The sequence below is a fragment of the Hypanus sabinus genome, chromosome 1, assembly GCF_030144855.1.
Source record: "Hypanus sabinus isolate sHypSab1 chromosome 1, sHypSab1.hap1, whole genome shotgun sequence".
Taxonomy (NCBI): Eukaryota; Metazoa; Chordata; class Chondrichthyes; order Myliobatiformes; family Dasyatidae; genus Hypanus; species Hypanus sabinus.
This window is the reverse complement of record NC_082706.1, coordinates 122,630,942-122,643,448: the sequence shown is the minus strand read 5'-3', so window position 1 is coordinate 122,643,448 and position 12,507 is coordinate 122,630,942. Positions and strand designations below refer to the sequence as shown.

The window sequence follows — 12,507 nt, the reverse complement described above, 5'->3', positions numbered from 1 at the left end:
TCATCTGGATCACAAATGATGTGTCTGATGTAAAACTGAAAATGGAGCTGGATACAGGGTCAGCTTTGTCTATAATTCAAGAGGCTGCCTACAACAGACTGTTTTCTAAGCTACCATTAGAGAAGACCTCAGTGATGCTAAGTACCTACACAGGTGAAAAAGTGTTTCTCAAAGGCAAACTGAAAGTAAATGTGATGTACGGAGGCCAAACACAATAATTAGAGCTTAATGCATTGAAAGGTGGAGGGCCAGCACTTCTTGGATGTGAATGGTTGAGAAAAATTCAACTGGACTGGCACTCAATCAAAGCTTTCAGTGTGACATCAACAGGCAATGGCAGCCTAAATGATAGCAGTAACCAGAGACTGTCACAGCAGTTTAATGCTAATGAAAAGGTGTTTGAGAAGGGGATTTGTAAACTCAAAGGCATGACAGCCAGAATTGAGCTGGATGAAGCAGAACACTAAGATTCCATAAAGCATGTCCAGTGCCTTATGCACTACATCCTAAAATGGATGCTGAACTGCAGAGCTTGGAGTTGTCTGGCATTCTCTCCAAGATTGATTGGAGTAATTGTTCATTCTCATTCTCTCGGTGATCAAGAAGGTGAGGACCAGAGCCATTTGCATACTTTAGTGGGGATTTCAATGTGAACATCAACCCTGTGCTGCGTACTCCACTGCCATGAATAGAAAACGTTTTTGCGTCTTTGGCAGGCAGAGAGAGGTTTTCATAGATTACAAAAGGAGATTGAGAAGCCAAGCAGGAAGTTCCTCACAATCAACTTTCACAAGGGATTATTCCAGTATAATTTCTCGTCTTTGGCATCGCATCAGCTCCAGAAATTTGGGAAAGAACAATGGAACAAGTGCTCCAAGATATCCCAGGAACACAATGCTACATTGATGGCATCATCACAACTGGCAAAAATGGTGAAGAACACCTCTAGAACTCTGGTAAAGTGCTTACCAGGCCGAAAGAGTATGGTCTGCACACAACTACAGAGAGAAATGTGAGTTTTTCAAGAATGAAATCTTATACTGTGGACATGCCATTGACAAGCATGGCTTACGTAAGTCACAAGAGAAGAATGAAGCAGTGCTATAGGCACCCAAACCAGAAAATGGGTCACAATTCAGGTCATACTTGGGCCTTATAAACTCCCAAACATTGCTGTAGTGCTGCATCCATTGAATGCAGTGTTGCCAACAAGAACCAAGTGGAATGGTCAGAAAGATCTGAAAAAGCATTCAAAGAAACAAAGGGACTTATAGCATTGGATGAACTGCTCACCCATTATCCCTGCCTATCAGTCTGGTGTGCCTTGCATCCCCTTACGGCATTGATGCCATTTTGTCACACACTATGAAAGATGGATCTGAATGTGCGATTTCATTTGCTACAAGATCACTGATGAGCACAGAACACAATTTCACACAGATCGACCGAGCTTCCTTATTCCAGTATGGGGCATAAAGAAGTTCCACCACTACACTATGGATGAAAGTTTACACCTGTGACAGATTACCATCCCTTGTTTCAATTTTCAATCCCAGGAAGGGAAATCCAGTGATGTCTTCTACTTGGTTACACTGTTGGGCACTATTCCTAGGAGCCCACTCTTATGACATAGAGCTCAAGGGTACCAAACAAGACAGCAATACTGATGGCTTGTCACATCCTCCACAACTGGCAACTGAAGAAAAGTCTTCATACCGTGGCCTAGCAAAGGTGTTCCACACCACATTGGAGGACCAGTTGCTAGTAACAAATTCCAAAATACAAAGGGAAACAAGGAATGGCCCAAAATTTTTAAAAGTCTGTGAAATCACCAGGTAAGGATGGCCAGCTCAGGGTAACCCTATGTTCTCAGCAAGACTAGACTAACTGTTGGTATGTCAAAGAACACTGATGTGTGGATCCAGTGTTGTGGTTCTTCTAAACTGTGCACCAGAGTGTTAGAGAATCTGCACGAAGGACACCTGGGTACAGTCAAGATGAAGAGTCTCGCCTAGAGCTACTTGTGGCGGCCGGGAATAGATAAACAGATTGAAGACTTGACCAAGAGCTAATTGAGATGCCAAGAAGTTCATAATGCACTCCTACAGGCACTGCTACACCTGCAGGAGGGGATATCTTCACCATGGCAAAGAGTACATATTGATTTTGCTGGGGCATTCATGGACTCTGTTTTTCTGATTGCTGTGGATGCTCATTCAAAGTGGCCAGAGGTTAGATCAATGAAATCAACCACCTCAGCAAAGACCACCTCCGCTCTGAGAACTACCTGCTTACCAGACCAAATTGTGACTGACATCGGACCACAATACACGTCAGCAGAATTCCGACTGTTCACGAAGAAGAATGACATTAAATATTTCAGTTCATCTCCTCACCACCTAGCAACAAATGGGTTAGCTGAAAGGTTTATTGAAACCTTCAAGAAGTCCATTAAACTGACGGACGAGGACAAATATTTCTCTAGAGCACTAGGTGGATAACTTCCTTTTGTGTATTGGAACACTATTCATGCAATGACAAATCAAGCATCTGCAATGCTGTTCATGAACAGGAATCTGAGACCTTGCATAGACCTCCTGAAACCAGATCTACAGAGGAATGCAGAATAAACAGTTCAGCCAGTTGCCAAGTGAAGTAAAAGGGAGCTTTGAGATTGGATAGGACATCCTAGCATGTGATTACCTAGAAGGCACAGGACATCTGGTACAATAGCTACAAGAAATGGACCATCGATGTACACAGTGGATGTTGAAGATCAGACATGGAGACATCATGTGGACCAAATACTGGTTGCTCAAATGAGGAACACATCTGAGTCGACTGCATCCAACAAGAGGGACTCATTTCAGTCACCGGACTTATCTGTCAGTGATGATGTCACTGACAGCAAAGTGACACTGGAAACCGGGAATGTTGCCTAAGACAAGACAACTACCAAACCTAATGCGACTTCACAGGTCCAGAGGCATGACGAGAACGTTATTGCTGACAAGACAGCTGCCAAACCTGATGCCACTCCACTAGTCCAGAGGTGCTAACCTGAAAGAAACAGAGTGCCACACAAAAGACTGAACCTTTAGAACTGGGAGATAAGTAATGGACTGTTATTGTGAAAGCATGTTTAATTGGAATATCGGTTTATGAAAGAGAAATTGAATGATTTGTACATATACAGTTTTATGTTGCATTAATCTTAAGGGGGAGGAAGTGTAATGTATGGATTAATTTCTTTTAGAGCAATGACACCCCCCACCTTAGCACTAACTATTATTGATCTGTTACCTGCACATGCGCTGTTTTCTATGCATCAGCATTCTTCTCTCTCTCTCCCACATTGCAGTATGAATACACCAGTTAAAGCCATCTCCCGCATGTGTGCTTTCATTTAATATCTATGTAGTTGTGTACAGACACAACATATGACATGCAAAATCCTGGAAACCATAACATAAGATTTCAATTTAAATTCCTTTTGGGCCATTTTACTGCATAGCTAGATAACTAGATCACAGGTATTAAGACTTTTCTCTTGACATTAGGATTATTAACAGAAATGATGTGCCAGCTTAGAACTAGGCACAAGGAAGCAGGCCTTTTGGTGTTCACACTGATCAAGATGCCAAGATGCACATTGAAGTTAGTCTTTTGCCTGTGTTTCGCCCATAACCTTCTAAACCATACCTTAAACAAGCCCATTAAAACCAATTTTGACCTGATTTTTATTGTTGGATAGACTCGAGATGACATTGATAAGTGGCAACATTGTGTGTATGCCAGTGATATTAAATCTGATTCTGATTTTGTTGAATTGCAGATACTAGATAATGGAAAAAAAAGCCCATGATTATACACATATATATTTGTAAGCCACTAAGTAATAAAAATATAAAGCTCTTCATATTTTACAGTATGTTGCTGGGAGGTTAATTATCCAATTAGGAAAATGCACAATTAAAGTCATTTTTATTAAATTCATGTATTTCAAACTCAGCTGACACTAACTGTTACATCAGAATAAAACTCAAGTTCTAAGTATGAGCAGTGTTTAAATGTGACAATATTTTGGGAACAGGTAGGATGCGAGGATTTTGTATTTCAGGGCTTTATTTTCTAATTTGTTGACTGTTCAATGAATTCATTTCCAAGTTTTTTTCCTTTCATTTGAAAGGCACAGGTGGGAATTTTAACTGAATTTATCTAATCAGATGAGTAGTCAGCTGGATTTACACTTCACCTATTAAAATATGCCATCGACTTTAAAGCAGAAATTAAAAAAAACTTCAGGCTTGCTTGGTTAAATTGCTCTACAATGAGTCAAGTAACTCTCAAATAATTACTTACTGCAAACATTTCACATAAATAATTAACAGAACAAGCCAACTTATAATGGTTGGTTCAACCTATTAGAGCAAATCAGACACATGAGATGCAGTTAGGTTACTACTCTGCACTGAAATACTGAAAATTTTGAGATGTTAACTGAGTTAACTGGAGCATGGTTGGCAAGACACCAAGGGATTACCATTATCTCTTAAGTTAATACATTGTGCCAAGTGAGAAGAACCCCGGAGCTGCAGGAGGCGAATAGCTGGGTGACTGTCAGGAGAAATGGAAAGGTGAATAGGCAGTTAGTGCAGAGCACCCCTGTGGTCATTCCTCTCAATAATAAGCATACCACTTTGGATACTGCTGTGGGGGATGATTTCCTAAGGGAATGCCACAGAAACTGGGTTACTAAAACTGAGCAGAAGGGAAAGAGGGAGAAGAGAGGAGCGGTAGTGATAGCAGACTCAATAGTCAGGGGAACAGACAGGAGATTCTGTGGATGTGAACGGGACACCCGAATGCTAAGTTGCCTCCTTGGTGGCAGGGTAGGATCAGGGACGTCTCAGATCACATCCACAGAATTTTGGAGAGGGAGGGAGAGCAGCCAGATGTCTTGGTACGTACTGGTACCAATGACATGGGAAGGAAAAGCAAAGAGGTCCTGAGAAAAGAATTTAGAGAGCTAGCTAGAAAGCTGAGATGCAGGAACACTTGGGTAGTAATTTTTGGATTGCTACCTGTTCCACACACCAGTGAGAGTAGAACCAGGATGATATGGCAGATAAATGTGTGGCTGAGAAGCTGATGCAGGGCGCAGGGCTTCAGGTTGTTGGGTCATTGGGATATCTTCTGAGGGAGGTATGACATGTTCAAAAATGATGGGTTGCACCTGAAACTGAGGAGGACCAATACTCTTGTGGACAGGTTTGTTTGAGCTGATGTGGAGGGTTTAAACTAATTTGGCAGGTGGCGGGAACCAGAGTGAAGGAGCTCAGGGCAGGATAGATGGTAAAAAAGCAAAGACAGACTGTCAGGAAGGGCAGGCAAATGATAGGACAAAATTGCAGCCAACAGGGTGAGTGTATTAGGGATGCAAAATCAAAAAGGGTCTATCTCAATGCATGGAATATAAGAAATAAGGTGGATAATATTGTTGCACTATTACAGATTGTCAGGTATGATGTGGCCATCACTGAATTGTGGCTGAAGGATGACTGTAGTTGGAAGCTGAATGTCTAAGGTTACATGTTGTATCAGAGGGATAGAAAGATAAACAGAGGGGATGGCATGGCTTCACTGGTAAAGAATAGCATCAAAACAGGAGAAAGGTGTGACACAGGGTCAGAAGACGTTGAACCCTTGTGGGTTGAGTTAAGAATTTGCAAGTGTAAAAGGACCCTGATGGTAGTTATTTACAGGCCTCCCAACAGTAGCTGGGATGTGGACCACAGACTACAATGGGAAATAGAAAAGCCATGTCAAAAAGGCAATGGTATGATAGGCAGAGGAGATTTCAACTTGCACGCTGATTGGGTAAATCAGGTTGGTAATGGATCTCAAGAGAGTGAGTTTGTTGAATGCTTAAAAGGTGGTTTTTTTAGAGCAGTTTGTCATTGAACATACCAGGGCATCAGCTACTGGATTGGATGTTATGTAATGAACCGGAGGTGATTATAGATCTTAAGGTAAAATAACCCTTAGGAGGCAGTGATCAATATGATTGAGTTCAACTTGAAATTTGATGGGGGGATGGAGTAAAGGAAATTACAATAGTACGAGAGCGGAGAGTGGATCAGCCATGATTGAATGGTGGAGCAGACTCAATGGACCCAAAGGCCTGATTCTTCTCCTATCTGTTATGGTATCATGCATTATACTTCATTTCTTATCATGATAGGCCCAGTTCCTGAACAATCTTTCCTTCTCTCATTTTTTTTACCTTTCTCAGCATCTGTGAGAATTGGGGTAAGACTAAATGGTGGACCGATGTTTACATTTATAGTACGCCTGAATATCTTTGTGGTTTGGCAGTATCTTTTTTTATAAGATATTCAATATTAAAAATCACTTCATTTGCAAAATAAATATGGATTTATTTGCCAGCCACTCTTTTCTTTCATTTTTTCAATGTTTCGGGGGGGGGGGGTAGATCATAAAGTGAAAATATCTCAGAGAGTTGAGTCTACTTATGAAGACCAGTCCTTACAGACACAAATTATTTCAAACATATACAAACATAAGATGCATTAAAGATTAGAGGACTCCACAGAATACATCATAGCACACTCCTCCCCAACATTGGTAGTTTCTACAGGTGGCACTGCTTCAAAGAGTGCCCCAATCAAAGATCCCCACCACCTCAGCCATCCTATCTTCTTGCAGCTGCCATCAGGCAAGAGTTTTTGATGCCAACAAAACCAGGCTCAAAGACAGTACTTCCATTCAGCATTTTGGTTCTTGAACCAAATAGCAAACTGTATCACTACAGTTTAGCAACATTATGAACACTTTCATTACTTTACACTTTATGCTTTTTTGTTCTAATTGTGGCCTTGTAAAAATTTTGAATAACTTATGTTTAATTTAATTCTTCTTGTGAATGCTGCCAAGATGATGTTATGTGCCTCTAATACTGAGGCAAGTTATTTTTATTGCCCCTCTACATACATGTACTTGTGCATGTGACAATGAAGTTGACTTTGACTTTATATTAGAGCTCAACCATATCAGGCCAGCACTTGTGGAGATAAAACCAGGTCAATTACCTTTTTTCATCAGTGATGCTGCCTGATCTGTGGAGAATTTTCAGTGTTCCTGTTTGTAAGATATCTCAAGTAGCTAAAGCATTTTGTTTTTGGAAATATTTTAAAGCTGGTCAACTTTCAAACTTTCTGCTACAGGTGCTGAAGAATCTTATTCAAAATGGTGTAACTGCTACTATTGGCTAGAAAACACCGTAATGCAGTCTGAATTTTTTATATCCTTTAATATTAACTATTAACAACCCAGATACTGAAAGGATATAATTTACTGGTATGGGCACACAGCATGGATATCAACCAGTGATGGGCAAAATGTTTAACGTTTTCGAGTACATCCTGTTTAATTAATGATGGGTAATGCAAAAGAAAAGCCAGTGGTTTGGTTCCATTCAAAAATTTAGAGGTTAAGAGTACACATTAAAACTTATCTATATCTTTAAATTTCAGTAGATAAATAACAAAATTTTATTTATTAAGAAACAAGCCTTCAAACACAATCTGGACACAGTCAGCCTGGCTGATGACTGAACTAACTAGGCTACTCATAACTGTACAATCATGCTTCTAATGAATTTCAAGCTGACAGATGATGCAATCTATCAGTTTTTCACCCATATGGGAATGTGAAAATCTATCCAAAATAAACCTGGCAAGAAAAAATATGGTGAATATGACTGTTTCAGGAGGGATAGAATATTTTACAGATTGGAAAATAAATAAACTGTTACATTAGGACTTAGCGCAGACAAATAGATGACACTAGACAATGCTACTCAATGTCGTAAAGCAACAACTTTAAAAACAGTGTCACCATCCACTCCTTTCATATGTATCAGAATTCACTGAAATAACTATAAAGACTACATAACAAAATTTAACCGGGATTAGACAGGCTCACAAAAAGGCAGAGAATATCATGGGCATGGCGCTATTACAGCTCAGGGCAAACTGGAGTTCGGAGTTCAATTCTGGCGTTGTTCTGTAAGCAATCTCTACATCCTCCCAGTGGGTTTTCCCCAGGTCTTCCAGTTTCTTCCCACAAGTCCAAAGATGTACTGGGCTGTTTAATCAGTCATTGTAATATGTCCTATGATTAGGTTAGTATTATTCAGGGTTGTGGGATTGCTGGGGTGGTTTGGCTCGAAGGTCCAGAAGGGCCCATGTGTTGTAACGCCAAATAATAAATAGAAGGATGTCAGCCATATGCAGGCATAAGGGATCAGCTAGATGGGCAGGATGGTCCACATGGGTATGTAGGTGCGGCTACTGTGCTGTACTGTTTCATGTTTTTGTAACTTCAGAGTAGTACAGAAGGGATACAACGATTCCTCCATCTTCCAGATAGTCTATTATTTCATTTATGTGAAATAATATGCATTTTACTTATTCTTTTTATCTTAATTGTGCTCTGGAAACTGTTTGATACGGTGATCTACAGCTTGGAGTTCAATCTAGTGATCTGGCGCTCTGCTGTCCCTAAGAAAATTCCAGGAGACAATCACCATGACTTGTCCCGAACAGGAGACCAGAGACAAGGCGTGGGATCACAATCGACTTAATTTCTTGCTGATTAAGTATTGAGGAAAATTGCAACATTGAGTTGAACGCAGAGTAGGCTGGGTTGGGATGGAGGTCGAGAGGCTGCATTGGTCAAGGGTGCTGGGTCAGACAGGAGTTTGGGTAGCTGGGCTGGGCTGGCAGTCGGGGAGGGGGTGGCATCGGGCCAGAGGGTGGTCTTCACAGGTTGGGTGGGAGATGGAATGGCTGCAGGTTGGATGTCGTTACCCACAGAAGGGCCGAGCATGAGCTGTCGTTCTCCTTGAGGCTGATAGAGGTTGTTTTCAAAGTTCCATGTGATTATTGGTGTGGACTGTAGTTTATATTGGTCTCCTTCATTTTTTTGTGTTCTCTTTCTTGTTGTCAATTGGCGTGTTGGCAATTATGTTACTTTTTTGGGCGAGGGAGAGGTTGGGGATTTGAGGTCTGATGCATTTGTTAGTGTTTTTCTGTGTGAGCGATCTGTTAGATTTCTGTGTAAGAGACAGGTTGAGGGTTTGATATTATTGTTGCTGTCTTTGTGTGTGAGGAGCTTGTTGGGGGTTAGGATTTTGAATGCTCTCTTGTGAATGAGGTACACCCTATCCTCGTTATATGCTTCTTCAGACTATGTGGATTCAGTTATGCGAGGAACCTATTTCTACCAACGTCTCCTTACATGCATCTAAAACTCACAGTTATGCGAGGAGCACTGCTTTCCCGCCAATACAAGTCACGTGCATGTGCCTCACAGTCTCACTCCCACCAGTCTCGCATTGGTTTTGGCAAGGTGTGGATGTGTGATCTTGCGCTCTTAAACTTTTGTTGCGTTTACCTACAGTGCAATGATTTTGTACTTGAAATATTTAACTATGCCTCCTAAGCGTCCGATGTCATGACCCGGGCAATCAGCTGAGCAGCAGAGAACCACTTTAACACTTGAAAAAAAGTTGGAAATTATAAACAGGGCGGTGTCAGGTGAAGGTAACACAGCTCTGGGACGCTACCGCCAGGAGCAGAATCTTGCCTTTAAAGTTCTTTCGTTGCTTGACAATGTGCCAGCCCATCTTAAACATTTGGACAGCATTTGTCCTAACATAACAGTGCATTTTCTGCTGCCTAAAACAACATCGCTGATTCAGCCACTCGACCAAGGTATGATCCACATTCAAGGCATTTTTTTTACGGCAAACTATCTCTCAGATGCTGCAAACAACAAATGATTTTGAAAATCCCAGGAGTTTACCAACGGTGAGGGAATGGCGGAAGTCGGAACACTTGGCACAAATGGCGATGGACATGGACCCAAGTTTAGAATGGAGTCAGCATTTCAGTCGTTCCCTGCCATCAATCCTTCTTCCCTACAAGCAAATTTATGCTGAAAAACAAAATGCTGCCAAGCAAACAACCCTCACCGCTTTCTTCAAACTGGTGTCATCTCCTGCTGCCGTTCTGTGAGTCTTCCTTCACCCCTTGCTGTGCTCGATGTCCCATGTAAACCTGCCTGACACCACAACAACCACTCATTTTCCAGAGCAAACACACCTGCCACTGTTGGTGAGTACTGTACATCCTAGTATGTTAACTTTTTATGATTTATTACATTGAATATTAGCTTAAATTGTTGAAATGTAATACTAATGTTGCCTTGTGGTACTGCTTTTGTGTTGTATTGGTATGAAAATGTGAATAAATTACAGATAAACCATATTTAGGAAGCCCTCTGGAATGCATCCCTATTTTCTCCATTTAAATTATTATTCACATTATGCGCTGACTGTGAGGCACGTATCCCCCGCATATAACGAGGATTGGGCCACATCTAATGTGACCTAACATCACTGAATGTAAAAGTTAAGTGACATAATTTAAATATGGCAATGGATGCACCTAGAGACTGAGCCTGCAATTGTCTCCCAACCAAAGCATTACCACTTTTTATTTTCATTGCTGCCTGTTGGCCCATCCTTCATGAATATTGACTGTTTTGTTTGCATGACAGTTGCAAGAACATGTTAAAAATTATCTGCTCTCTGTTTCAATAAAATCACCAATCCTTCTTCTCATGTCCAGAGAGTACAGGCCATTCTTACTAAATTTGTTCTCAAAGAACAAGCTCATCATCTCAAGAATTAATATAATGAATCATAGAACACAGAATATATAACACGGAGCAGTACAGTACAGGAACAGACACTTCAGCAAACAATATTGTGCTGAACTAATTAGGCTAATGACACCTAATTAAACTAATCCCTTCTGCTTGCACATGGTCCATATCCCTCTATTCTCTGCATATTTATGTGCCTATCTAAGAGCCTTTTAAATACCTCCAGTCCATGTTACAACCACTCTTTAACTATGACTTAAATAGAGTAGGGAATACATATGCTTAATAATTTTCTTCAAAACATCAAATCTCATTTGGCAGTCCAATGGCCAGTGACTTCAGTCACTGTGCTGCTTTCACACATTTTGTCTACTTGTGAATTACCAATGCACTGTTAAGAACATCACTTTTTGACTCAAATTACTTTTGAAATGGAGCAGAAAACAATGTTATTGCAAAGGCAGAAAGGAGACTGCTCTGATGATCTTTGCTTGAGAGGTGTCTAAATGTATCTTAACTATCATGAGCTTGGATTAGTATATGGAGTCAAATTTCAAACTATATTGAGAAGCACTCATTCTACATGGTAAACAAGGGATCCCAACGTGCCACTTTTCAAAGAAGCTTTTTCGTACATTCCATCTGGCAGGAACTGGCACATAACTTCAATATGACAGATGTCTAAATTTGAGGTACCGAGGATAAGGTATTAGGCAGAAGCAAATGGGGTCCATCTACTTCTGCACATGTGGAAACCATCCAATCCTAATTTTGTCCACTACCAGAAGCATTTATGTGCGCGGTCCATGTGAAATGGTAGTACTTCATGAACTAATATTATGTTTATGTCCCATTATCATCTAAGGGGCTTTTATGAAAGCATAGTGATATCCTGTCACAGGTGATTAAAAGATCAAAATAGCCTATTTTGTTAAACATGGTCAAGTAACAGGCCAATGGAACATACCCCACCTACTCTTACTGCAGGGGTGCCAAACATTTTAAGCTTCAGCAGATCCCATAGCCCTGCGACACATGTGATTTAACATGTTGTCTGCTCTTCCATGCAAGGAGCCTCTGACAAAGCAGATAGGGGATGAAGGACTCTGCCAAATATTCAACCTAAAGCTAAACTTACAGGGCACAGATCTAAAGACCACCATGTGAACATTATAGCAGTAAGATAGAAAACTGTGGCCTAATTTTCTGAACCTCTGACTGAAATCCAAACTGGACCGGAAGGGACAAAAAAAAAGAATAGTTTCACTGCAAGATTGAATTGACTGGAACCCATAGAGAACTTCAAGAACAGATAATGATAGAAAAGTCAGGCTACTTTTGGTGAAAGATAGTTTTCATCACATAACGTTAGAAGAGTCTTGTCAGGACTGAGTAGAGGGAAGTTTAGTCTTAATCTCTGTACCACTTGAAGCACGTATCATCATTAACATTAACTCGATTTTCTGCACGAAAAATTATGATTCCATAAGGCATTTCTGCTCCCTCTTCTAAGAATTCAATTTTTCACCCTCAAGAGCTGATTTGATCAACAGAACTATGTGTCATGATTAGAACTGATTTCATTCCATACAACGTCCAAACATGATTAATCGAATCTTTAATGACACAAAAAGGGTCATTCAGCTTTTTCACTCTTTGCTGGCCCCTGACAATAATTAAATCTATTCCATTCACCTGCTCTTTTCCAAAACACTGCATTCTGCACCCTCCTCCAATTTCTTGTAATCCCTG

At 40.6% G+C, this 12,507-nt stretch overlaps 1 protein-coding gene across 4 annotated transcripts in view; it reads right to left on the bottom strand.

Moving 5' to 3' along the window:
* The window catches only part of tsnare1 (T-SNARE Domain Containing 1), a 1,003,225-nt gene that overhangs the window by 326,200 nt on the left and 664,518 nt on the right, over window positions 1-12,507 (bottom strand). The window lies entirely within an intron of this gene.